This window comes from Gigantopelta aegis, chromosome 9, assembly GCF_016097555.1.
Source record: "Gigantopelta aegis isolate Gae_Host chromosome 9, Gae_host_genome, whole genome shotgun sequence".
Lineage (NCBI taxonomy): Eukaryota > Metazoa > Mollusca > Gastropoda > Neomphalida > Peltospiridae > Gigantopelta > Gigantopelta aegis.
In genome coordinates, this window is record NC_054707.1 from 24,001,414 (window position 1) to 24,027,768 (window position 26,355).

A 26,355-nucleotide genomic window follows, 5' to 3' on the forward strand; every position below is an offset into this window, starting at 1 on the left:
ATTGTGAGCAGCTGAAAAGGTATCAGGATAGTGATGAGCTACTGGTGATGTATGGAAATCTATTGGCTGATGGTTTTGATGCGCTATGAAGTAAAACCACTTCAATTAATACAAAAGTATGTATCATTATTGTGTATGAACTATATACATAAAGCTATAACAGAAAGTTTGAATTCAAATAGCTAATAGTTGAAACACCAGAAATTCAAGTAAAGTACAAGAGCACTGAAAATGTACAAAACATTGGGTTAGGGCCGATTATATGTACTTTCCGCTTCCAAGATGCCTCAATACTCTTACTTGTTTGTACGTGTTAAAGAGGACATCTTATATACAAACAGTTGAGCTACTTTCTGTAGCAATTTATGTGAGTTGCACGTATGATTGGATTGTTTAAATCTGATTTTTTTAAAAATAAGAAATCTAGTAACCATTTCCAAAATGGCCGCCATGGAAGGAATTTACGTTGGCTCCATATCTTGAAATTCTTAATATTCAGTCATTATCTGTTTGGGGGCCAAGCTTCATGCTTCTAATACATTTAGTAAGTATTTTAGTGCATCATTTCTGCGATACTAATATTTCTCGAAAAAGAATTTTAAAAATAGCCGCCATCTTGGATTTTATCGCTTTCTGATTGGTCGATTTTCTATAAAAAAAATAGTGTAGTAATGTGCACACCTCAACAAGCATAAAACCACCCAAAAGAATGCTTGTAGCAATTGTTTTTGGTGAGTTAAGCCGTATCTTGATTACTACATGTACAGACAAATCTACTAAAATGCACAGAAAGTTGTACGAGGGTGGGGTAATGCAGGAACGATTTAAAATACTTTCCCCTTGCAGGATTCATTAAGACTTTTTATATGTTAAAGAGGACATATTAATGTATATAAAACAGTTGAAATACTTTTTGTTGCAATTTGTGTGAGGTTTGACCTATATATCGCTCAAAATGCCTGGACTATTGATACACGTAGTCAAGATTACTGATATCCACTACTAGCGCCCTCTATTGGAACAAAATGTGTAACACCGATTATGTCCCTTACACGATGACATCGCTGACCAATCACAGCATCGGTAACATGTGACAATCTTGAAAGCAACATCAAAAATTAACCGCCAAACACGACACGTTTCCACGGACGCTGACGCTGCCATCTTTGTTTACAATAACAAGGGAATCTATAAGGAGCGTTGCGATTCGTTGCAATCAGATCTCACCGCATCCAATGAAATTTAAGCATTTTGTGGCACGATTTCTTGACGACATGTATCAAGGATGAATACGAGGAACGAATATTATCCTTGATTTATGAAGATGCGAGACTGGACGCTTGGGCTTGTGGTGACGTCAAGCCGGGAAGGACTGTACAGACGGCATTCTCTTCAGAGAAATGGACAATACCACCGTCCACAGAGTCCTTAAGATCATCGCCGGCGCCCATTACGTCGAGCTAGCTAAGACCCTGCTAGCCCAACACCAAGCAAGCTCATACCGTCAACACCAGGCGCTCATCTCGTCTCCATAGGCGCCAACCTCTCCGAGAACTTTCGCCTCCAGCTAAGGGCTCAGTCGGACTTTAAAACGTTATGGCCTCATTCAAAATTTTATGTTTATTTTTTTGTAAACAGTCCGACGCACTTTATTTTTAGATGCCCGTCTAAATTGCTCAAATCACCTTAAAACCTTTTTTTTTTTGGCCAACCACTCTAATTTTATTTGTTTAGACTTTAAAGGAGAGGACAATTAAGGCATTTGGCCAGGTATGCATATTCAACGATATATAATGCAGATTATTGCTTAATATCAACACGTAGGCCCTATAATCGTATAGTTAATTAATAAAACGGTTAAATGTGACGGCTATTATATATAACGGGCGCAGCCATTTTGTACCATCTCAGTGAGTACGCCCTCAGGCGAGCTGGTGGTTACGTAATACTTAACGCGTCACGTCAGGAATGAGCCTTAGAACTAGAGAAACACAATCTACCTGGTATTTGCGGGATGATAAATAGTCATACATTGCAATGTTCTGTAATAATATACATCCCAGTAAGCCAGCAATAAGTATATCCAGCACTATATAAAAAAAAAAAAAATACCATTGTTAAAGTGGCTACACAACAAGTCGAAACAATTAACAATGTTTTGCACATGCATTAACCTACGTACTGAAATGATATACGGAGTGTTTTCTTAGTTAATTGGTCTATGCTGTTAGTTGCTTCTACCTGTAATTCCTGATTGGCAGGTGTGTATTTGATTGGTAACCAGACGAGCCAATTAATTGACGCTGTCTAGACACAAAAATACATACCGGTATTGTGGAATATTACCTGTCGCCCCTAAAATTGTAATGGACATGGTTTATTACTGTAAATAGTTCTGTAAAACTATTGATCAAGTAGACTTTTCCATCTAAAACCACAGAACTGACCAATTACGTAGTCCCAAAAGAAAAGAAAAATTATCACTTGGGTATCGTGGGTTGTCGTTTTTGCTCCAACGTAGCATATCAATAGGCCTAATAGTGTACATTTTTCCTTTGGATTATTAAACAGAGAAAAATACTATAACCCCATTTTGTTCCGTTAATGCAACTTGAAATATATTTAGTTAAATAGTTTATTATATTATTACGTCATTTATGCTGTTTTACAAGTCAGGTTGATCAAAGAAAAGCGCCTTGTCGAAAATTACTGCTTTTGTTTACACTGTACATACAGGAGATGGTCAGGAGCTGACGTCACTTCGCCCCAAGCTATCCCACCAGACGTCACAAAAACGATACAAAATGGCTGCCCCCAGTTAGCAGGAATAATCATGTTTTTTAATTAACTCTAAAATTACGCGGTTTTCATTTGCTAAAGTGTCAGTATGTGTTGGTGGTCCGGGTATGCATCTTTCCAACACATAAGGCTCTTGTTTAAGTTGACCCTACCTTTAACGTTTTTTTGCCAGACATGGTAGAATGGATCAGCTATCTCATTAATGTTTTTGGCCTTAGGTCTTTGACCTACCTACTACATTTTTAGTCCAAATTCCGTCCACCTCAAACATACCTTTAAATTCCCATTCTTTTTCTTTTTTTTTTTGGTGTAAAATTCTAAATTGTCCTTTAGTATTCTGTCCCGGACCAGACCACTGGCTATCCAGAGACCTGGCCCATGACAGACATGCCCGAAACCTTAAAGGTATACACTCACTCTCTCACACTCACACACTCACACACTCTCACTCTCACTCTCACTCTCACTCTCTCTCTCTCTCACTCACTCTCTCTCTCTCTCTCTCTCTCTCTCTCTCTCTCTCTCTCTCTCTCTCTCTCTCTTTCAAACTTACGATACCCCCACCCCCCCCACCCCCTTTCTGGCCCGGACTTGGTCACTGGCGATGTCAGAAGTTACGCCCGAGTCAGGCGTGTGCGAAACCTTCGTGGTATATGCACACGTTAAACGAGTTACTCACAAGTATTCAGTCTACCACGCCATCGTAATTTACGGACCAATGTTGATATGCTCAACTGGTGTCGACCAACATAGCCAGATACGGTGAGAGGACACTTGATTGATGTGTACCTCACACATCCAGCGGCAGATCCAGAATTTTGGAACGGGGTGGGGGGTGGGGGGGGAGTATTATTGGGTTAAAGGTTGTTTTGTTTAATGACACCACTAGAGCATATTGATTGATTAATCATCGGTTATTGGATGTCAAACATTTGGTTATCAGGCGAGCGCTTTACCACTGGGCTACGTCCTGCAACTTATCACTGGGCGAAGCGTGTACTAGTCTATACCATCTGTAGTACACCGGTTGGATTGTGGGATCAAACCACTGGGTCTACCGACGAATAATCGATCACATGACCCATTGCGTCTCAGGTAAACCGTCTACCACTTAACTACAACCCACCCCCTCCCTGTATCCCCCAGCCCTGTATCCCCCAGCCCTGTATTTGGCACGAACAAATGAGCCCCAGATTTATAGCGCCCGAGCTGGGGTTTTTTTTTTTTTTTTATTGCTGGTGGTGGTGGGTGGTGGTAGTGGTGGTGGTGATGATAACACGCGATATGTCTGGTATGTCAATCCGAAGATTAATCGCAATGATGTTGCCCTATTTTAAGAGTTATAATTTTAGTATTACAGTAATTCGTTTTATTTGACAGTTATTTTGCCCCTAAGATAAACTGCAATAATTTTAGTTTGAAAAAACAAACATGTATGTTAATAATTACCAACATAATCGTATAACACTAACAAATATGTTGTTCAGTTTCGAAATGTTATATTTGGTAGAACCGTACCCTGATCAAAATCCGGGGGGGGGGGGGGGGGGGGGGGGGGGGGGGGGCACTACTTTTTATAAACAAATGAAACACTATACAAATTAAACCCCGAGATGTGTATGCTATTTCCAGAGTAAATAAAAATGAAAAAAGTGAGATTCTCGTGTGGGGGGGGGGGGGGGGGGGGGGGGGGGGGCAACCGCGGTGGCTATACAGGGGCGTAGCGTGAGCTGGACCTGGGGGGGGGGGGGGAGACCTTTTCTGTTTTGTTCTTGCACCACCAGAAACTCCATATGTATAAACCTGTTTGTTTTAGTTCTGAAAGCGGACCATTTGCTTCAGCCTACGACCCTGGCTATATTGCCAACCAATTCACCCGCCAACCTATCCGCCCATGGCACGAAACGGTCTACACCGAAACCGGTATTATCTGAATGTGAAAAAAAGAAGAAGAAAAAACGAGTCAGAAAAACGGTCACATAAACATACCTTTAAAAAAAGTGACGCTGTCAGATGTTCATTTACCAGACTTCAGATCCACGTAAGATTGACACACTGCAAACAGAGTAAGTGTGTACTGTCTGGTACATGGAAGATACACGAACTACGTCGGGCACGTCACTGAAACAGCCCAGCTCGACAGTCGCCAAATCTCGCGTATAGAGTTTGACAATAAGCAGCTCGAGGCAAACAGAATGTACGCACCAGCTTGTACTGTGTAATTTTAACATCGAACAGGGCCGCACTTAACAAAAGTAATGGAGGCGGGGGTGGGTGGGGTGGGTAAATGTTAAACTAGCATCTCGAGCCAAACAAAATATACGTACCAGTTTGGACTCTGTACATTTTAACATCTAAATGTAAAAATGTTCTTACAGGGTAGTACTTTAGCAAAATTTATGGAGGCGGGCGGGGGTGGGGGTGGGGGTGGAGGTGGTGAAGGGTCAGTGAAACAGCTGTGCTTCCGGGAACTCGATCCTACAGAGAAAAAGGGACGTTTGTTTTTATTTTGTTTTGTTCTATTCTGTTTTATTTTATTTTATTTATTTATTTGGGCTATTTATTTATTTAGGTTATTTATTTAGGCTATTTATTTTATTTTATTTTATTTGTTTGTTGTTTTGTTTTTATTTTGTTTTGTTTGTGGGGTTTTTTGTTGTGTTTTTTTTTGGGGGGGTGTTTGTGGTTGTTTTGGGGGGGGGTTGGTGTGTGTGTGTGTGTGTGTGTGTGTGTGTGTGTGTGTGTGTGTGTTGTTTTTTGTCTGTCTGTTTTTAAATTAATATGTAGGTGAAAAAAGAGTACATACATAATATTTTATCTAGATTCATTAAGGTGAATTTAGTAAAAACAAAATAATAATAACAATGACGTCATAGCTACTGGTACGTATATTTTAACACGCCTCTAGAGAGGAAACATTTCAGTGTTTAACGTGTATTTTCAGAGCAAGCTGTTGTAGCGCACGCCTGTCCTGGGCACAGGCTTCTACATTAGTAGCAAGTGGTCTTTTATACAGGACACATAAAGGATAGCACATACCACGTCATTTGATATAAGAGTCGTGTGTGCACTGGCTGAAACAAGAAATAGCCCAATGGGCCCACCAATGGGGATCAATCCTAGACCGACCGCGCATCAGACGAACGCTAAATACCAGAGGCTACGTCCCGCCCCCAATATGTATTAAGAATAAAACACATTTATATTGATACACATGGCTAGTTTACAGATATTAACAGTTCACTGCCAGTGATTGGGACATTCTTAAAGGGAAGAGATGTACACGTTCACTGAAGGGGCGAGACGTAGGCCAGTGGTAAAGCATTCGCTTGATGCGCGGTGGCTTTGGGATCGATCCCCCTCAGTGGGCCCATTGGCCTATTTCTCACTCCACCCAGTGCATCACGACGGGTACATCAAAGGTCGTGGTATGTGCTATCATGTCTGTGGGATGGTGCATATAAAAGATCCCTTGCTACTAACTGAAAAGAGTAGCCCATGAAGTGGCGACAGCGGGTTTCCTCCCTCAATATCTATTTGGGCCTTAACCATATGTCCGACGCCATCTTTTATATGCACCATCCCACAGACAGGGTAGTACATACTGGCTGGAACGAGAAATAGCCCAATGGGCCCACACCGACCGCGCATCGAGCGAGCGCTGTACCACTGGGCTACGTCCCGCCCCCGCGGGTGTTCGAATGAATTCTAAAAAGTTATCACAATCATATAAATTTGTGTCTTTTAAATAAGGTCTCGAGTACGCACTCCACCCCCCCCCCCCCCCCCCACCACCACAAACCATGAAATTTTAGTTGTTACATTGTTGTAATTGAATAAAGGGTTGTAGAAAATAATCTGTATTGAAATATTACCAATTATACTCAAGCCACGTGAGTAGGCCTACAAAGATAATAATAAACTCTTACACACACACACACACACACACACACACACACACACACGCAAAAAAATTTAAAATAAAAATAAAAAAAGTGTCCAAATTGTCTCCCGAACCTCCAACATCATATATTTAGGACCAGCCTTTACACATTCCGATCGTCTATTTTTAGACAGGTAGTGCGGCCACGTATCACGTAAATGGTATAGTTACATAGTGTTACCTCTCTTGTCACCTGTCAGACGGTGAAAGCTAAGCTGTATGACGACTAGCTCTAAAAATAGGATCAGGTGGAGTCTACCGCTTTTAAATCGTTTATTGTTAAAGGAAGGATCAGGTCAAACTTGTGGAGGCGACTTAAGGTAGTACTAAACCAAATAACTTCCGGCTGGGTCAAAGTTCGAGGTGCAGCGAATGTTTGATAGAGAAGTGAACACCTTAAGTCCTGTGAGTGGTGATAAATGCGAGTGTGTTGGTTATGAAACAAAACATACTTTCATCTGGGCAAAAAATGTATGCAATTTTAGTTTCATCTAGTACGACTGTGTCAAGTAGCCTTGTGCTTGTATGGGGTACCTGTAAAAGAAGTACTCGAATTTTGTGCGGAACTAGAGTAGTTATAGACGCTACCCGTTATCTCAGAATGAGCAGTTTGACCCCCCCCCCCCCCCCCCCATCCCACACACACATTTTTTTAAAATTCACTTTAAGGGTGAGGGATGGTAGTATTTATATCTGTGGCGTTTATGTCGATTGATACGCTGCAGATACGAGTTTAAGCCACATATGTTACTATTGTCGTCTATGGGATTTGATTTGGTAGTATACACCCTTAAGAACAGTGGTCGACCTGGTTTTGCCGGCCAATATCACTATGGGCAGGGAGAGTTGGTTTAAAGACTCGTGTTGATTGGAGGCGGTTCATCGTCAGTGTGATGCCACGCCTCCAAGAAAATGAACGTCTTCAAACGATGGGTATGATTGAAAAAAGTTAATTTTTTGTTTAACAACACCACTAGAGCACATTGATTTATTTATCATTGGCTATTGGATGTCAAACATATGGTTATTTTGACACAGTCATGGAGAAGAAACCCGCTACATTTTTTTCCATTAGTAGCAAGGGATCTTTTATATGCACCATCCCACAGAGAGGATAGCACATACCACGGCCTTTGATAGACTAGTCGTGGTGCACTGGTTGGAACGAGAAATATCCCAATGGGCCCACCGACGGGGGTCTATAGTTTATCCTATCCTACAATAATGTGGGGGTTTTTTTTGTAAATAATTTCAGTTTAGTTTTACTTAACAAGAAAAGTAAAAGTGTTTTGGAAATAAATTCTTTTTTTTACTATTTGTGTGTGCAGTTTAGAAAACAATCGCTTACAAATAAATAATTTGTAGTAAATTTCATAGTATGAAAAAGGCGTTCCCTGTGTGAAGAACTATAGCTATAACTACCTACGTTAAACACTGTTGCCGTGACAGTGTTTATGAGAAGGTAAAAAAAAAAAAAAATTAAAAAGTGCGTTACGTAATGTTGTTCAGTACACTCATCCCATGTAACGCTACATAATGTTTGTACATACATCCACCCACCCCCTCAATATTTGAATGGTCCTAAGGTTGTCACACAACACATTTTACTACCTTAATAATGCAGTATAAATATTATTTAATAAAATAATACTTTATTTATAAAAAAAAAATCTTTATATTTTTCATATACCAGTAAGACATTTAAAATATTAATTTTGGAAAAGTTTCATGTCTATTTTCATGTCTATTTTTTATTACTGTAAATAGTGAAAATTTGTTAACTTCAGTAATATTTCTTTTATTTGGGCTTTCTAATACATTATTTAGGTGCATATCACATTTCTCACTTTTAGTGACACCCAATAGCCGATTTGTATTTTTGTGCTGGGGTGTCGTTAAACATTCATTCATTCATTCATTCATTATTATGCCTTCTTCAACAACCCCGATCAGGCCCCATTATATCGATTGGTAAATTTTCTGAAATAGGTAATGTAACAATCAACGGTCACGGTTGTAATACACTGTTTTAAAGTTTTGACGGCAAAATACTTGAGTTTACAAAACTGGGGAGCTGTATATTCGTTCCCTGAATACGAGAAACGAATATTAGCCTTGATTTATGAAGATGCTTCGTCATTATCGTGAAATAAGTAGTAAGGCGCCATATTGGTTTCTAGTCTACGACAGATAGGAACCTGTCGTAGGATCTAAGATGTATTTACGATATTTTGGAGTTTCGACAATTTCGAAAATACACTAGGACATTTGCCGCAGTCACTTACGACTGATTTACGACATATCATGTCTAAGATGGCTTCGAAAATATGGGCCCTTGTTTATACATGTTACGTTGATAAGCAATACATTTTTAACAATTTTACAAAGGCGGACACAATCCCTCCCATGAAAATTCTGTTCAACTTCATGGCCTTAAATATATATATATTTTTTTTTCTTTCAGGTGTGTCTTTTTTCTCGAATTGTTTTATTAACATTCGGGTGAAAAGAGTACACGCATAACTACTATATGTATATAGTACCTACTACGTTTACGTTCCACACATTATCGTGAACGTGAACTGTAATACCTGCCTTGAATTATAATAAAAACTGTCCTGACTTGTAATAAAACTGCCCTGAATTGGAATACTGCCTTGAATTGTAATAAAAACTGTCCTGAATTGTAATGCCGACTTGAACTGTAATAAAACTGCCCTGAATTGTAATAAACTAGCTGACTTGAATTGTAATAAAGAATTGTCCTGATTTGTAATAACACAAAAATGGAAAGGAACGTGTGCTTGACGACACCGCAGTTTTATTACAATTCAAGTCAGTATTACAATTCAGGTAATTTATTACAATTCAAGGCAGGTATTACAATTCAGGTAATTTATTACAATTCAGGGCAATACATGCCCCCATACCACATGCCCCCATCTAAAAATAAAATAATTAATAAATATACACATTAACTGAAAACCGAATAACGCTCTATGTGTAAACATGGTCCAAACTGAACCTAGAAACATGGGTGTTTTTAGTTTCCAGTCCCATCTTGAATTAGAATAGGTAAACACACATATATTTAAAAACACGTGGAAAAAGACCTATTAGCTACTTACTATATAATGCACCTATGTGGGTATACCGATACGGTAACAAAAGGGGAATACTAAAGGCAAAATCAAAAACAACAACGGACAATTATGTCAAGTTTACCTGATACGAACAACAGTCAGTGACGTCGGCGTGTGTCGTGGTACACAGTCCACTTACTAGTAAAGGTCAGCCTGTAACTCCGATACCTGTAAGCGCTGTTTGAAAGAGTCATTATAAATCACAACCACAGGTCGGTGGAGTTGGACAGGGCTTTATCGGGCAGTACTGCCCACTAACGGATCAAGTTTCAATTCAGGCGCGGTTATACTAAAGTACTGATGACCACGAAATATCTTGACGTTTTATATTGATGTTGATCATCACCTTATTTGTTTGCATTACCATTGTTCGACACCCAATAGCCGGTGTATTTTTCGTGCTGGGGTGTCGTTAAACATTCATTCATTCATACCACGAAATGTTTTCAACGACGCACGCACTCGATACTTTTATTATTATTATTACTGTTTGTTTGTTTGTTTGTTAATTTACCGTTATATGTACCTGTGCCCGTCGGGCTTTTGGCTCTCACAGCAGGCTGATCGAAATTAATAATAATCAAACGTAAAGTGACCTTGGAATATGTTGTTAACAGGTGTTCCGCTGTTTAGTAACAGATCATGCATATATATATATATATATATATATATATATATATATATAAACAACGCAGCTTTGGGAAGTCATATGGCTGTACCACTTTGTGTGGGGGGAGGGGATATATTTGTTATATCTGAGAAAATGTGTGCGTGTGTGTGTGTGTGTACTGGCGTAGATATTTTGCTTTATATTTGCTTCATAATAGTGTAAAAGTGTGTAAATATAAAAGTGTGCCCCCACTTTTTGGCACCTTCCTACGCCACCGGTGTGTGTGTGTGTGTGTGTGTGTGTGTGTGTGTGTGTGTGTGTGTGTGTGTGTCTGTGTGTGTGTCTGTGTGTCTGTGTCTGTGTCTTGTGTGTGTCTGTGTGTGTGTGTGTTTCTGTCTGTGTGTATGTGTGTGTGTGTGTGTACGTGCGTGTTTGTGTGTGTCTGTGTGTGTGTGTGTTTGTAAGTGTGTCTGTATCTGTGTGAGTGTGTCTGTGTGTGTGAGTGTGTGTGTGTGTCTGTGTGTTTCTGTGTGTGTGTGTGTGTGCGTGCGCGTGTGTCTGTGTGTGTGTGAGTGCGTCTGTGTGTATCTCTGTGTGTGTGTGTGTGTCTGTGTGTGTGTGTCTGTGTGTGTGTGTGTGTGTGTCTGTGTGTGTGTGTGAGAGAGAATGTGTCTCTGTGTGTGTGTGACCGGCCTCGGTGGCGTCGTGGTTAGGCCATCGGTCTACAGGCTGGTAGGTACTGGGTTCGGATCCCAGTCGAGGCATGGGATTTTTAATCCAGATACCGACTCCAAACCCCGAGTGAGTGCTCCGTAAGGCTCAATGGGTAGGTGTAAACCACTTGCACCGACCAGTGATCCATAACTGGTTCAACAAAGGCCATGGTTTGTGCTATCCTGCCTGTGGGAAGCGCAAATAAAAGATCCCTTGCTGCCAATCGGAAGAGTAGCCCATGTAATGGCGACAGCGGGTTTCCTCTCAAAATCTGTGTGGTCCTTAACCATATGTCCGACGCCATATAACCGTAAATAAAATGTGTTGAGTGCACTTCTTTCTTTCTGTGTGTGTGTGTGTCTGTCTGTGTGTGTGTGTGTGTGTGTGAGTGAGTGTCGGTCTCTCTGTGTGGGTGTGTGTCTGTGTGAGTGTGTGTGTCTGTGTATGTGTGTGTGTGTATGTGTGTGTCTGTGTTTGTGTGTGTGTGTGTGTCTTGTGTGTGTGTGTGTCTGTGTGTATGTGTGTGTTTGTTTGTGTGTGTGTGTTTGTGTTTGTTTGTGTGTGTGTGTGTGTGTGTCTGTGTGTGTGTATGTGTGTGTGTATGTGTGTGTGTGTGTGTGTGTGTGTCTGTGTGTGTGTGTCTGTGTGTGTGTGTGTGTGTGTGTGTGTGTGTGTGTGTGTGTTCTAAAAAGAAATTGCACATGAGTCAACTCGTCAAAAGCGCAACTCCATTAAAAAACACAAAAATATAAACAATACAACAAAAAAACCCCACAATAAAATTAAAATAAAAACAATGAACCAAACAAAACACAAAACAAACAAACAACAACAACAAACTCAACAAACAAGGTACGAGACGGGGGGAGGCAGGGAACAGAACAGAGCAGGACTTTATCACTTTATCAGGACATTGACGTGTTTACAAACATATATATATACAATACAATGGAGGCTGCTGATTAAAATATACATGCATATAATTTATTATATATATATATATATATATATATATATATATATATATATATATGTGTGTGTGTGTGTGTGTGTGTGTGTGTGTGTGTGTGTGTGCATGTGCGTGTGTGTGTGTGTGTCATATACAAAAGCTAAAATATATTAGTTTAATAAATCTATGACAAAGGTGTGTCTTTTAATACACTATTAATGACATTAAGAAACGTACATAGTTTCTTTATAATAGATAATTGTTTTGTGTTAAAGAGCTTGTGTAATTTGAAAGTGTTTGGTCTGTTGAAGTAATATTTATTTAGGTAGGTTGATCTTTCGTTAGTAAAGTGTGGACATTGAAATAGATAATGAAATTCATCACCAATTGTGATTTTGCAAAGAGGGCAAATTCAATTTTTTCATTCAATATTTTGCCATCTGCCAGTTTTAATTGGAAGATAGTGATTGCTGTTTCTGAATCGACTGTAAATAATGTGTATTTCTTCAGGTAAGTAAACAAGGTAATTTTCAAAAGCATGTGCTGATTTAAATATTCTATAAGTAATACATTTGGGATAAGTGTTAATATTTTCGTTCCAGGTTTGTCTGAATTGATCTTTTAAGTTCAGTAACTAACTTAATAAATGAGTTCTTATTTGAGACTGTCTGGTTTAACCAATAATTTCCAGTCCTAATTTATTTAATATATCGTTTACATTACTTATTATTATTCCATTTTGCCAATCTTCTGGTAGTATGCCTGTGTTGAAAATGATATTAAATAGTTTTACTAAGATTGGGGCGAGTTTGCTTTCTCCATATTTAAGGTATTCATTTGAAATTTCATCTGAACCCATTGCTTTATTGTTTTGAAGGCATCTAATAGCTTTCAGTACTTCATCAGGGAGAACTGGCCTCGGTGGCGTCGTGGTTAGGCCATCGGTCTACAGGCTGGTAGGTACTGGGTTCGGATCCCAGTCGAGGTATGCGATTTTTAATCCAGATACCGACTCCAAACCCTGAGTGAGTGCTCCGCAAGGCTCAATGGGTAGGTGTAAATCCACTTGTACCGACCAGTGATCCATAACTGGATCAACAAGGCCATGGTTTGTGATATCCTGCCTGTGGGAAGCGCAAATAAAAGATCCCTTGCTGCTAATCAGAAAGAGTAGCCCATGTAGTGGCAACAGCGGGTTTCCTCTCAAAATCTGTGTGGTCCTTAACCATATGTCTGACGCCATATAACCGTAAATAAAATGTGTTGAGTGCGTTGTTAAATAAAACATTTCTTTGAGCTGGCCTGAACACTTTTCACCATGTATTTCCATCATTCTACCCACCCACTGTACTCGACAGACTTCTCTCTCACTAACAACCCACTTAACACACTGTACAACCACTAACTGTACTCGACAGACTTCTCTCTCACTAACAATTAACACACTGTACAACCACTGTACTCGACAGACTTCTCTCTCACTAACATTTAACACACTGTACTCGACAGACTTCTCTCTCACTAACACTTAACACTGTACTCGACAGTGTACAACCACTGTACTCGACAGACTTCTCTCTCACTAACCACTAACCCACTGTACTCGACAGACTTCTCTCTCACTAACAATTAACACACTGTACAACCACTGTACTCGACAGACTTCTCTCTCACTAACAGGATAACACTTACTTGTACTCGACAGACTTCTCTCTCACTAATTTAACACTGTACAACCACTGTACTCGACAGACTTCTCTCTCACTAACACACTGTACACCCACTGTACTCGACAGACTTCTCTCTCACTAACACACTAACCACTGTACTCGACAGACTGTACTCGACAGACTTGTACTCTCTCTCTCTCACTAACAATTAACACACTGTACAACCACTGTACTCGACAGACTTCTCTCTCACTAACATTTAACACACTGTACAACCACTGTACTCGACAGACTTCTCTCTCATTAACAATTACACCACTGTACTCGACAGACTTCTCTCTCACTAACAATTAACACACTGTACAACCACTGTACTCGACAGACTTCTCTCTCATTAACAATTAACACACTGTACTCGACAGACTTCTCTCTCACTAACAATTAACACATTGTACAACCACTGTACTCGACAGACTTCTCTCTCACTAACATTTAACACACTGTACAACCACTGTACTCGACAGACTTCTCTCTCACTAACTAACCACTAACCCACTGTACTCGACAGACTTCTCTCTCACTAACAACTAACCCACTGTACTCGACAGACTTCTCTCTCACTAACCATTAACTAACCCACTGTACTCGACAGACTTCTCTCTCACTAACATTTAACACACTGTACAACCACTGTACTCGACAGACTTCTCTCTCACAACCCACTGTACTCGACAGACTTCTCTCTCACTAACCACTAACCCACTGTACTCGACAGACTTCTCTCTCACTAACCACTAACCCACTGTACTCGACAGACTTCTCTCTCACTAACTCACTAACCCACTGTACTCGACAGACTTCTCTCTCACTAACCACTAACCCACTGTACTCGACAGACTTCTCTCTCACTAACCACTAACCCACTGTACTCGACAGACTTCTCTCTCACTAACCACTAACCCACTGTACTCGACAGACTTCTTCTCACTAACCACTAACCCACTGTACTCGACAGACTTCTCTCTCACTAACCACTAACCCACTGTACTCGACAGACTTCTCTCTCACTAACCACTAACCCACTGTACTCGACAGACTTCTCTCTCACTAACCTCTCTAACCCACTGTACTCGACAGACTTCTCTCTCACTAACCACTAACCCACTGTACTCGACAGACTTCTCTCTCACTAACCACTAACCCACTGTACTCGACAGACTTCTCTCTCACTAACCCACTGTACTCGACAGACTTCTCTCTCACTAACCCACTGTACTCGACAGACTTCTCTCTCTCACTAACCCACTGTACTCGACAGACTTCTCTCTCACTAACCACTGTACTCGACACCTGTCCCACTGTACTCGACAGACTTCTCTCTCACTAACCACTAACCCACTGTACTCGACAGACTTCTCTCTCACTAACCACTAACCCACTGTACTCGACAGACTTCTCTCTCACTAACCACTAACCCACTGTACTCGACAGACTTCTCTCTCACTAACCACTAACCCACTGTACTCGACAGACTTCTCTCTCACTAACCCACTGTACTCGACAGACTTCTCTCTCACTAACCACTAACCCACTGTACTCGACAGACTTCTCTCTCACTAACCACTAACCCACTGTACTCGACAGACTTCTCTCTCACTAACCACTAACCCACTGTACTCGACAGACTTCTCTCTCACTAACTCGACAGACTTCTCTCTCACCCACACTGTACTCGACAGACTTCTCTCTCACTAACCACTAACCACTGTACTGTACTCGACAGACTTCTCTCTCACTAACCACTAACCCACTGTACTCGACAGACTTCTCTCTCACTAACCCACTAACAGACTTCTTCCACTGTACTCGACAGACTTCTCTCTCACTAACGTACACAGACTTCTCTCTCTCGACTAACAACTTCACCCACTGTACTCGACAGACTTCTCTCTCACTAACTACTTACCCACTGTACTCGACAGACTTCTCTCTCACTAATCAAGCCAATAACCCACTGTACTCGACAGACTTCTCTCTCACTAACCACTAACCCACTGTACTCGACAGACTTCTCTCTCACTAACCATTTAAACTTTAGTAAACCCACTGTACTCGACAGACTTCTCTCTCACTAGACTTCTCTCACACTACCCTCTACCACTGTACTCGACAGACTTTTCTCTCACTAACCACTAACCCACTGTACTCGACAGACTTCTCTCTCACTACTCGACATACCACTAACCCACTGTACTCGACAGACTTCTCTCTCACTAACCACTAACCACTGTACTCGACAGACTTCTCTCTCACTAACAGTGATTGCTAACAATGGGTAGTACTCGACAGACTTCTCTCTCACTAACCACTAACCCACTGTACTCGACAGTACTTCTCTCTTCTCTCGGACAAACCCACTGTACACATTTCTCTCTCCCACTACTAACCCACTGTACTCGACAGACTTCTCTCTCACTAACATACTAACCCACTGTACTCGACGATGGTACTCGACAGACTTCTCTCTCAGACTTCTCTCTAACACTAACTAACCACTGTACTTAACAGACTTCTAAACCTCACTGTACTAACTCACTAACGTGTACTCGACAGACTTCTCTCACTAACCACTAACACCACTGTACTCGTACTCGACAGACTTCTCTCTCACTAAAATCACTAACAGGACTGTACTCGACAGACTTCTCTCTCACTTTGTGCCACTGTACCCACTGTACTCGACAGACTTCTCTCTCACTAACATTTTACACACTGTCACCCACTGTACTCGACAGACTTCTCTCTCACTAACCACTTAAACCCACTGTACTCGACAGACTTCTCTCTCACTAACCACTTACCCACTGTACTCGACAGTACTTCTTCTCACTCAATATTTAAACAACACTAACACACTGTACTACGACAGACTTCTCTCTCACTAACAATGGGCCAACCACTGTACTCAACAGTAGTTTCTTTCTCACTAACAGGTGTACTCACATAATGACACTGTACTCGACAGACTTCTCTCTCACTAACAATTAACACACTACAACCCACTGTACTCGACAGACTTCTCTCTCACTAACAATTAACACACTGTACAACCACTGTACTCGACAGACTTGTACTCGACAGACTTCTCTCTCACTAACATAAACACACTAACACAACCACTGTACTCGACAGACTTCTCTCGACAGACTTCTCTCTCACTAACATTTAACACACTGTACAACCACTGTACTCGACAGACTTCTCTCTCACTAACATTTAACACACTGTACTCGACAGACTTCTCTCTCACTAACATTTAACACACTGTACAACTTCTCCCACTGTACTCGACAGACTTCTCTCTCACTAACATTTAACACACTGTACAACCACTGTACTCGACAGACTTCTCTCTCACTAACATTTAACACACTGTACAACCACTGTACTCGACAGACTTCTCTCTCACTAACATTTAACACACTGTACAACCACTGTACTCGACAGACTTCTCTCTCACTAACATTTAACACACTGTACTCGACAGACTTCTCTCTCACTAACATTTAACACACTGTACTCGACAGACTTCTCTCTCACTAACACTTAACACACTGTACAACCACTGTACTCGACAGACTTCTCTCTCACTAACACTTAACACACTGTACAACCACTGTACTCGACAGACTTCTCTCTCACTAACATTTAACACACTGTACAACCACTGTACTCGACAGACTTCTCTCTCACTAACACTTAACACACTGTACTCGACACACTAACAATTAACCCACTGTACTCGACAGACTTCTCTCTCACTAACAATTAACACATTGTACAACCACTGTACTCGACAGACTTCTCTCTCACTAACATTTAACACACTGTACAACCACTGTACTCGACAGACTTCTCTCTCATTAACAATTAACACACTGTACTCGACAGACTTCTCTCTCACTAACAATTAACACATTGTACAACCACTGTACTCGACAGACTTCTCTCTCACTAACATTTAACACACTGTACAACCACTGTACTAACAGACTGTACTCTCTCACTAACACTAACAAATACCCACCACTGTACTCGACAGACTTCTCTCTCTACACTAACCACTAACCCACTGTACTCGACAGACTTCTCTCTCACTAACCACTAACCCACTGTACACCATTCAAATCCACAAACTAATGTACACACATGTAATTATACCAACCCAAAACATGATTATGCTGATCCTGATTTAACTATACCTAGTGATATAAAAGATGTCAATTGTACATATAGTAAATATAATGCTGAAAATGCAGATGCTACCCCAAGGTGTGTCCATACAAATACTGATAACAGGTTGGAAGCCAACACTTTAGATATTGATGATATGGCTAATACTGCTTTGAACAGTGACTGCATTAAGTTGCGAATACTCAGTTTGAATGTCTGTGGTTATACCTGTTTTCTTATTATCAATATACAAATATAGTATACTATGTTTTTTAGAAAGCAAAACAGATCAAACTGACTGCATGTCAAATCTTATTCCAGGATATACAACTTATTTCAATAACAGAAAGGGTATAAGGCCCTCTGGTGGCATTGTTATTAGTGTTCAAAACGAACTGGTTAATATTGTTAAAATTAATGAAACAAACCACTCACAGTACATGTCCTGGTTTAGTATCACAGGCACTCAGACTAAGAATGATAGTAATTGTCTAATGGTTGGTGTTGTATATATTCCACCTACTGGTTCACCATATTACAAAGATGACACTTTTAATATTATTGAAAATGAAATATTTGACAATGTGCAATCAGGAAAAGCACTGCTCCTGCTTGGTGATTTTAATGCCAGAACTAGATGTTCTCCCGATTACACTACAGTTGATGATAATATTTATATTGATGATACTGATATGGATAATTTTCTGAATGACATATTAAAACTTGATAACCTTAATATCCCTAGAGACAGGGCGAGCCAGGACCAAGGAAAAGTAAATCAGCATGGTGTTAAACTACTAGATTTATGCAAGTTACATAACATTTATATTCTCAATGGCAGATGTAGAAATGATAACAATATAGGTAAAGTTACCAGTAAAGATTGCAGTTTAATTGATTATGCTATAGGTACTTACCATGTTTTTAAAACTGTTACTGATTTTGAAATATGTGATTTTAGGTCAGGTCAGGTCATAGGGTTTTACGTGCACATTCAGAACAAGCTGTTGTAGCGCACGCCATGACAGGAAAGGTGGGGGGAGGGGAGAGGAGGGACCGCCTGCACTGGCAGGTGCAAGGGAGCACCAGCAGCCGATCGAATCGGTAGCAGGCGGGTGGGGGTGGTGGTGGTGCTATGGAATTTTGAATGGAGCCGTTAATGCCAAAGAGAAAGTGGTGCGCAATTTTGAACGGTCAGTCGAAAGGTAAATGGCTGAGCTAGCATAGGTTTTAATATTAGTGAATCGAGAGTAGCTCGTTAATTATAGACATTTATGTCGCTGGTTGTCTCCCTAGGTTGCCCATAGGCCCTGTGACGGAACATGTTCTTAATTTGTTTTCGCCTGTGGCGATGTTAATTGTTTCAGAGGGCTGTGTGCAGCGTGGTTACGTAATACCTCTGCGCGACGGTGGTCGAGCTGTGCTTAATACACACCCAGACCAGGTGCGGAGGCCATGTGGCCAGTAGTTACGTAATACCTCCGCTAGTTCGGTACAATCGGGGTATTGCTGGCGAACTAGGCGACGACCAGTCTAGGCTTCTAAGAAAAATATGCCGGCTTGGTCGCTGTGGAAATATCACTTGTAGGTATTCGGTTCCGCCTTGTAACCCCAGGCGATATTCGGTTTTTGTAATAAATAGATAGGATTTAGAATTATCAGGGAGAAACACAGGAAGGCTTCCAGGGGGAACGTTGTCCGTCCGGACTGGTAAATATTTTATTTCTGCTCTGTTGTATAACCTTGATGTGATTGATGTGACTTTAAATATTTTAATACTGTATTATACCAATATTATTTAGAGGGTGTTTCCGGTAATCTAACGAAGTAAACTGTAGGCTTCACTGTTCTAATATATATAAAGCTTAACCAGTCATCCTAGAGGACCTAGGTAAACTGTAGGTTATTGCCTTTATTGTGATAGGTACCAGTATTAATTCTGTATTACAAGGTTACTGAATGAGTAGTTAAGGGTTAATTAAAAATTAACCAGTTAGGAATAGAGTTGTAATTCCTTTACTAATTAAGTTCCCCTGTCAGCGTTTCTCAATTATCACACGTGTGTGTGTTGTGTCACGGTGAAGTGATTAGAATATTGTGTAAACTAGACACCTAGTGATTAACTAATTAAGTGATTAGTTCTGGGTTGTTATTATTATTGTTGTTGTAAACCATTAACTGCGGCAAATGTTTGTCAGCTTAAGGCTAATACAGATTCCAAAGTGTATTGTGTTTTGTTGTGTTTTCTAGTGAACTAAAGGTGCTATATTATATATACTTTATATAAGATCTTATCTCTGATCATACCTAGACGAGCCACTCGGGTTTTGAACTGCCCGATACAGAGAGATCTAATAGATATAGTTAGGTGAGATATTTGGATAATCGTGTTTTATTCAGTTACGCGTATTATAGGATCCCCGTGACAGGCCCTTATAAGGACCTGACCGCTTCTGGTCGTGGCATGACAACCCAGGGGAGACTCGTGCAATTGTGATGTGATTTTGACCCACTTCTGTCAGATATACATTGTGCACTGGTACTTACAAATACTTGCAGATGTAACACTGACAATAACCGAAACAATTCGGCTGACAACAGAGAAAAAGTGCCTAAATGGGTCCCTAGTAAACGTGAGGAATTTACTAATAATATAGACAACAATATAATTGAAAAATCTCTTTAGCTCTTGGCGACGCATCTGTTGATACAAAAACGCGTGTTAATCAAGCAGCCGATATGTTAAAAAATATATTTTTAGACACAGCAGTCACGACATTCGGTCACACGCGCGTGTACACAAATAGCCGGAGTGAAAAAAAAGAAATGATTTATTTAACGACGCACTCAACACATTTTATTTACGGTTATATGGCGTCAGACAAAAATCTGTGTGGTCCTTAACCATATGTCTGACGCCATATAACCGTAAATAAAATGTGTTGAGTGCGTCGTTAAATAAAACATTTCTTTCTTTACTCATACATAGAAGAATGATATGCTACTGGGCACGGCTTTTATCAGGAAAAGAATCAAAACTCTCTTTGTTATTATACAAATCTATGTTAAACAATCATCTTACTAACGGAATCAACTGTAATTGGATCACCGTTATCAAAAACATTTTGAATAACTTAGGAATGAGCAATGTATGGATATCTCAATCGTTCATATCAGTAAACTGCCTCTCGCAACAAATCAAACAAAGGCAACACGATCAATATTTACAAATATGGAGAAATAACTTATCACAATCATCGAGAGGGAAAGGTTACGAGCTATATAAAGAAAACTTATTTCTTGAAAATTATTTTAGTATACTTCCTGAAAAGCTATGGTCAGTTATCATAAAATTTAGAACGTCTAACCATTATTTACCTGTTGAAACTGGTCGTTGGAATAACACACCTATAGATGAGAGACTTTGTACACTATGCGACGTCAATGATATTGGCGATGAGTTTCATTATCTTTTTGTTTGTAATTTTTTTCATGATTTAAGGGTCCAGTATATACATTCATATTACTATAAACGACCAAGTACTTATAAATTTAAAGAATTAATGAACAGTAAGCGAATCGGAATATTAAAGAAATTGGCATATTTTATAAAAGTAATTATTAGTAACTTTAAACGTCCCTAACCAAACAAAACAAAAATATATAACTATTATTACGATGACATGTTTGCTTATAAGTACTTGGCCACACATGATGTATATCCAGATCATATTTATATGAACACCAACTTATGGTTTGTGTTCGATGTTCTTAAATATGTACATGTATCTAATGCATTTAGAGTTTTTGTTATACATATTGTTCTTATAGAATTTTATTTATTGGTCTTTGTATATGTTCATTATTAACCATCTTGTCACGTGAATGTTATAAATTGTATATGTATATATTCCTCCTATGCCGTTGTGCAACGGCCTGAGTGTAAATAAATTATTGTATTGTCTTGTCTTGTCACAACGGACCGATGCGATCAAGACTGATCCAGCAGGTTTTGATTCGGTCCGGTAGGTTTTGTAGCTTACCTGTCTCTGGGTCATTACACCGACTTCCCTCTCATTGTTAACCAACCATTAACACACTGTCTGGACATAAAAAATATAGCTGCTCAAGGTGTATGTCCAGGAAAACCTGCTTGAACCTTAATTGAATACAAGCAAGAAAATAATTTGTTTTTATTTATCTGTTTTTACTTTTATTTTTTAATTATATTTTAATTAATTTATTTTAAAAAATAATAATAATGTACATGTAGTTTCACCGGTCTCGGTTATGTAATGGTTAAACCATCGGATTTAAAACCGGTAGGTCCTGGGTTCATAACCCGGCGATGACTTTCACGGTAACATTTAGAGTGATAACGGCTATGTCGGTGTTAGGTACCTAAAACCAGTACACTGAATTCTCTGTTACAAACAACTACCCATTAAAACATTTAATTCTCTGTCTTGAACAAAGCGGAGGTGTGTCAAGGACGGCATGTTTGGAACTTGAATCTTTATTTGAGTACACTCAGGCCATCAAACAACAGTATATCTAAATCTTATTGAATGTCAGTGCGATTGTTATGAAGAAAACGTCACATAGGTTCCGTATTCGGGTAATATGGTGTGTGTGTGGGGGAGGGGGGGGGGATGCTGCTAAAGAGACATGACACATGAGCCAACTCGTCAAAAGCGCAACCCGATTAAAAAGACACAACAAAAAACAAACAATGAAACAAACAACAAAACAAACAAAACAACAACAACAAACAAACCCAACAAACATAAGCGTACAACAAATCCTCAAATTCGGGCAAAAACAATAGAAAAATTCGAGGGAAATGAGCTGGCCTGAACACTTTTCACCATGTATTTTCATCATTCTACCCACAATATTAGATGTAATCCATGTAAACATGCGTGGCGATTCGTTTGCAACCCTATACAGCTGTCTGGAACCAGGAAGGTGATGCTAATTGTGAACAGACGTTGTAATCCAGATTCGCGCACTTTTGATTGATTCGGGCAAAAATCGTACGCCTATGCCAACAAAGTACAACCCCAGGAAAGAAAGTTAAAGGGACATTCCTGAGTTTGTTGCACTGTAAGATGTTTCCGACTAATAAAATAGTTCTACGATTAAACTTACATATTAAATATATTTTCTTGTTTAGAATATCAGTGTCTGTATATTCAATGTGTTTTTGGTCGTGTAAATATTTGTAAGAAGTCCAAACTGGATTTTGTCTTCGAAAAAATCTTTTTTTTAGGAAATGAAATTTAACCTAGTACAAATATTAGAAAGATCAGAAACACGTTTAATATAAAGCCATTAATATGTTATGCAGAAAATATATATTTGATATGTAATTACAATCGTTAAAAAGTCTCTGTTAGTCGATAACATCTTAAAAAGTGCAGCAAACTCAGGAATGTCCCTTGAACATTTTTTTAACGACACCACTATAGTCCGTCCCATCCTTTTATATAAATTTTTTTTTTTTGTAAATATGTAAATAATTTCAGTTTGGATTGATGTAAGAAAAAAAGTAAAAGTGTTTTGGAAAAAAATAAAATTGTGTGCAATTAAAAAAAAATTCGATTTAAATAAAACTGTAATACATACCATAGCAAGAAACCGGCTATCGGCTATTGGATGTCAAACATTTGGTAATTTTGACATATAGTCTTAGAGAGGAAACCCGCCACATGTTTCCAATTGTAACAAGATATCTTTTATATGCACCACAGACAGTCGTTAGGTCATCGGTCTACAGGCTGGTAGGTACTGGGTTCGGATACCAGTCGAGGCATGGGATTTTTAATCCAGATACCGACTCCAAACCCTGAGTGAGTGCTCCGCAAGGCTCAATGGGTAGGTGTAAACCACTTGCACCGACCAGTGATCCATAACTGGTTCAACAAAGGCCATGGTTTGTGCTATTCTGCCTGTGGGAAGCGCAAATAAAAGATCCCTTGCTGCCTGTCGTAAAAGAGTAGACTATGTGGCGACAGCGGGTTTCCTCTAAAAAAAAACCCAGTGTCAGAATGACCATATGTTTGACGTCCACTAGCCGATGATGAGATAAAAAATCAATGTGCTCTAGTGGCGTCGTTAAATAAAACAAACTTCACTTTAATAAATAACAGGAAAAATATGTATTTAAGCAATGTGGTATTCTCGTAATTATTGCTGGTGTTTATAGAAGAAAACATATCCAGAGATAATATATGAACTCAGTCAATTATATTAATAACACGTAGCAATTACAGACCCAGACGTCAAAATACGCCAGACAGACAGTGTCAGATTTATAAGGGGGGCAAAAAGGGCAATTGCCCAGGGCCCCACCTGCCAGAGCCCCCCCCCCCCCCCCCCCCGACTAAGGACTTCCTTTATATTAAAAAAAAAGAAGTAATAATTATAAACTTAGTTCATTTTTTATTTTTTTATTTGTCATGAAATTTAATTTCTATGTTGAGGGGCCCCGGAAACTGAAGTGCCCCGGGCCTCCCAAGGTCTAAATCCGGCCCTGCAGACAATTAATTACGCAATTAATTACGCTATATGTTTCTGTATAGCGTTAGTGGCTATAGTATTTGTATTAATATCAGCAGGCCCGTGAATTTCTTTTTTTATGTACCTTTGCCTGCCTGAGGGAAACATACCCTGGAAATGATAACCCCTGTTGTCCAGCTCTTTCTCACAGGATATCGGTTTAAACAAACACAGCCACTAAACCTAGCCGGAGTACACCCATTTTACACAAAAAACACTACTTTTGCATGAGCCGGAATTACCACAAACAAGTCTTCATTGTGAACACAAGAAGTTAGACATGTTTGCAAACTACATTCTTTGCCCTGTCATGTTCAGTTTAATAGTTGCCACTTCAGAGCTGTCTGCCATGAAATAATCACAAACAGCAGACTACTTGCGCGTACAAATTTCCAAATGGACAACCAAATGGAAAGATAACTGTGTTCTGTGGCCAGCCCTTTGCCACATTCTCCTTACCCAGACCCAGATTCGGTGTGGTTTTGGGACTTAGTATTTTTATCCAAAACAACCAATACTATATAACATACTAAACATCTACCAAAATCTGAACATGAATGATATGTCAATTTTTAGCTTGTATGTTTTTTATTTTTTTATTACAATGTGTCAAAAAAAGTATTCTAAATACATAAATATTAAATGCTAAAACAGGTCTATATTTAAGTTAAATACATTTCGAACATATCTGGTGAGTTACAAAATACATTTAGAAAAATTCTTTACAAGTTTGAATTTATAAAACCCATTCATTATCATGATTTATGAAGTATACGTTAGTCAAAGGTAGCCTTATGGCAGTTAGTAATATCAGGTTTCGAAAGCTCAAAATTATCTCATTGGAAGTGCTTCGAGTTCTAGCTTGCAATAAATAGAAGGGCGCTGCGCCCTGTCCCCGGTTTGTGGCGCCCTGCCCTAATTCATTGCCGTACAAAACAAAAAAAAACAAAAACAAAAAAAACAAAAACAAAAACAAAAAACCCCCCAAAACCCCAATAAAACCAATAAAATTAATATATATTCAGTGAAACCTCTCAAAATCGGACCCTCTATAAATCGGAATTCCCTTAAAAAACGGAAATTTTTCACGTCCTTTAAAAAAAAATCAGTACCGAATTTAACCTCTCTAAACCGGATACCTCTTGTAACCGGACATTTAACTTGGTCCCAAGGGTGCCCGGTTTAGAGGGGTTTTACTACATATACATAATAATTAATACATATAATATCTGTTTTCCTCTCAAAGCGTGTAAGGTGTTGTCAAAGTCTCAATTCTTAACTAAGACAGGGGCGGTGCAGACGGTACGGCCGGTACGGCCATGGCCGTACCAGTTTTCAAAGAGATACGGCATGGCCGTACCACCTTTGTTTCGTGTGGGGGTTATATTTGTTGTATCTGTGAAAATGTCCTTCACAGGTAAATTTGAAAGGATAGTCTAGCAACTTCGAGCCGTACCACTATTTTGTACACTGTGCCGCGCCTGTAAGAAATCGTTTGGTCACAGGTGTGAAAGTTTACTAACGGAGCTGAAACATGTTTTCATTTTGTTTGTTTTAACATTTCGTTTAGCTTTCAATTGATTACAATGGCAGTCACCTTCACCCTGTCACAGATCCATATATCGCTATATAAGTAAACACCCAGTTGAAAGTTGTCCATCAAGATCAAGACGTTTTGTTTGTTTCTGCCCTCAGGGTTTTTTCATGACAAGATCTTTCTGGCCAGGTTTAAT

At 39.5% G+C, this 26,355-nt stretch overlaps 1 protein-coding gene across 5 annotated transcripts in view; it reads right to left on the reverse strand.

The window, feature by feature from the left end:
* Positions 1–26,355, reverse strand: part of LOC121382174 — a 110,953-nt gene that overhangs the window by 75,873 nt on the left and 8,725 nt on the right. For 3 of the 5 annotated variants that reach the window (XM_041511694.1, XM_041511687.1, XM_041511688.1), the window contains exon 1: positions 4,789–5,032. The exons of the other annotated variants lie outside the window; for them this stretch is intronic. The gene's annotated coding sequence lies outside the window, so the exon portion shown is untranslated. Of the gene's footprint in view, positions 1–4,788; positions 5,033–26,355 lie in introns of those variants that run through there. 5 annotated transcript variants of the gene reach the window in all.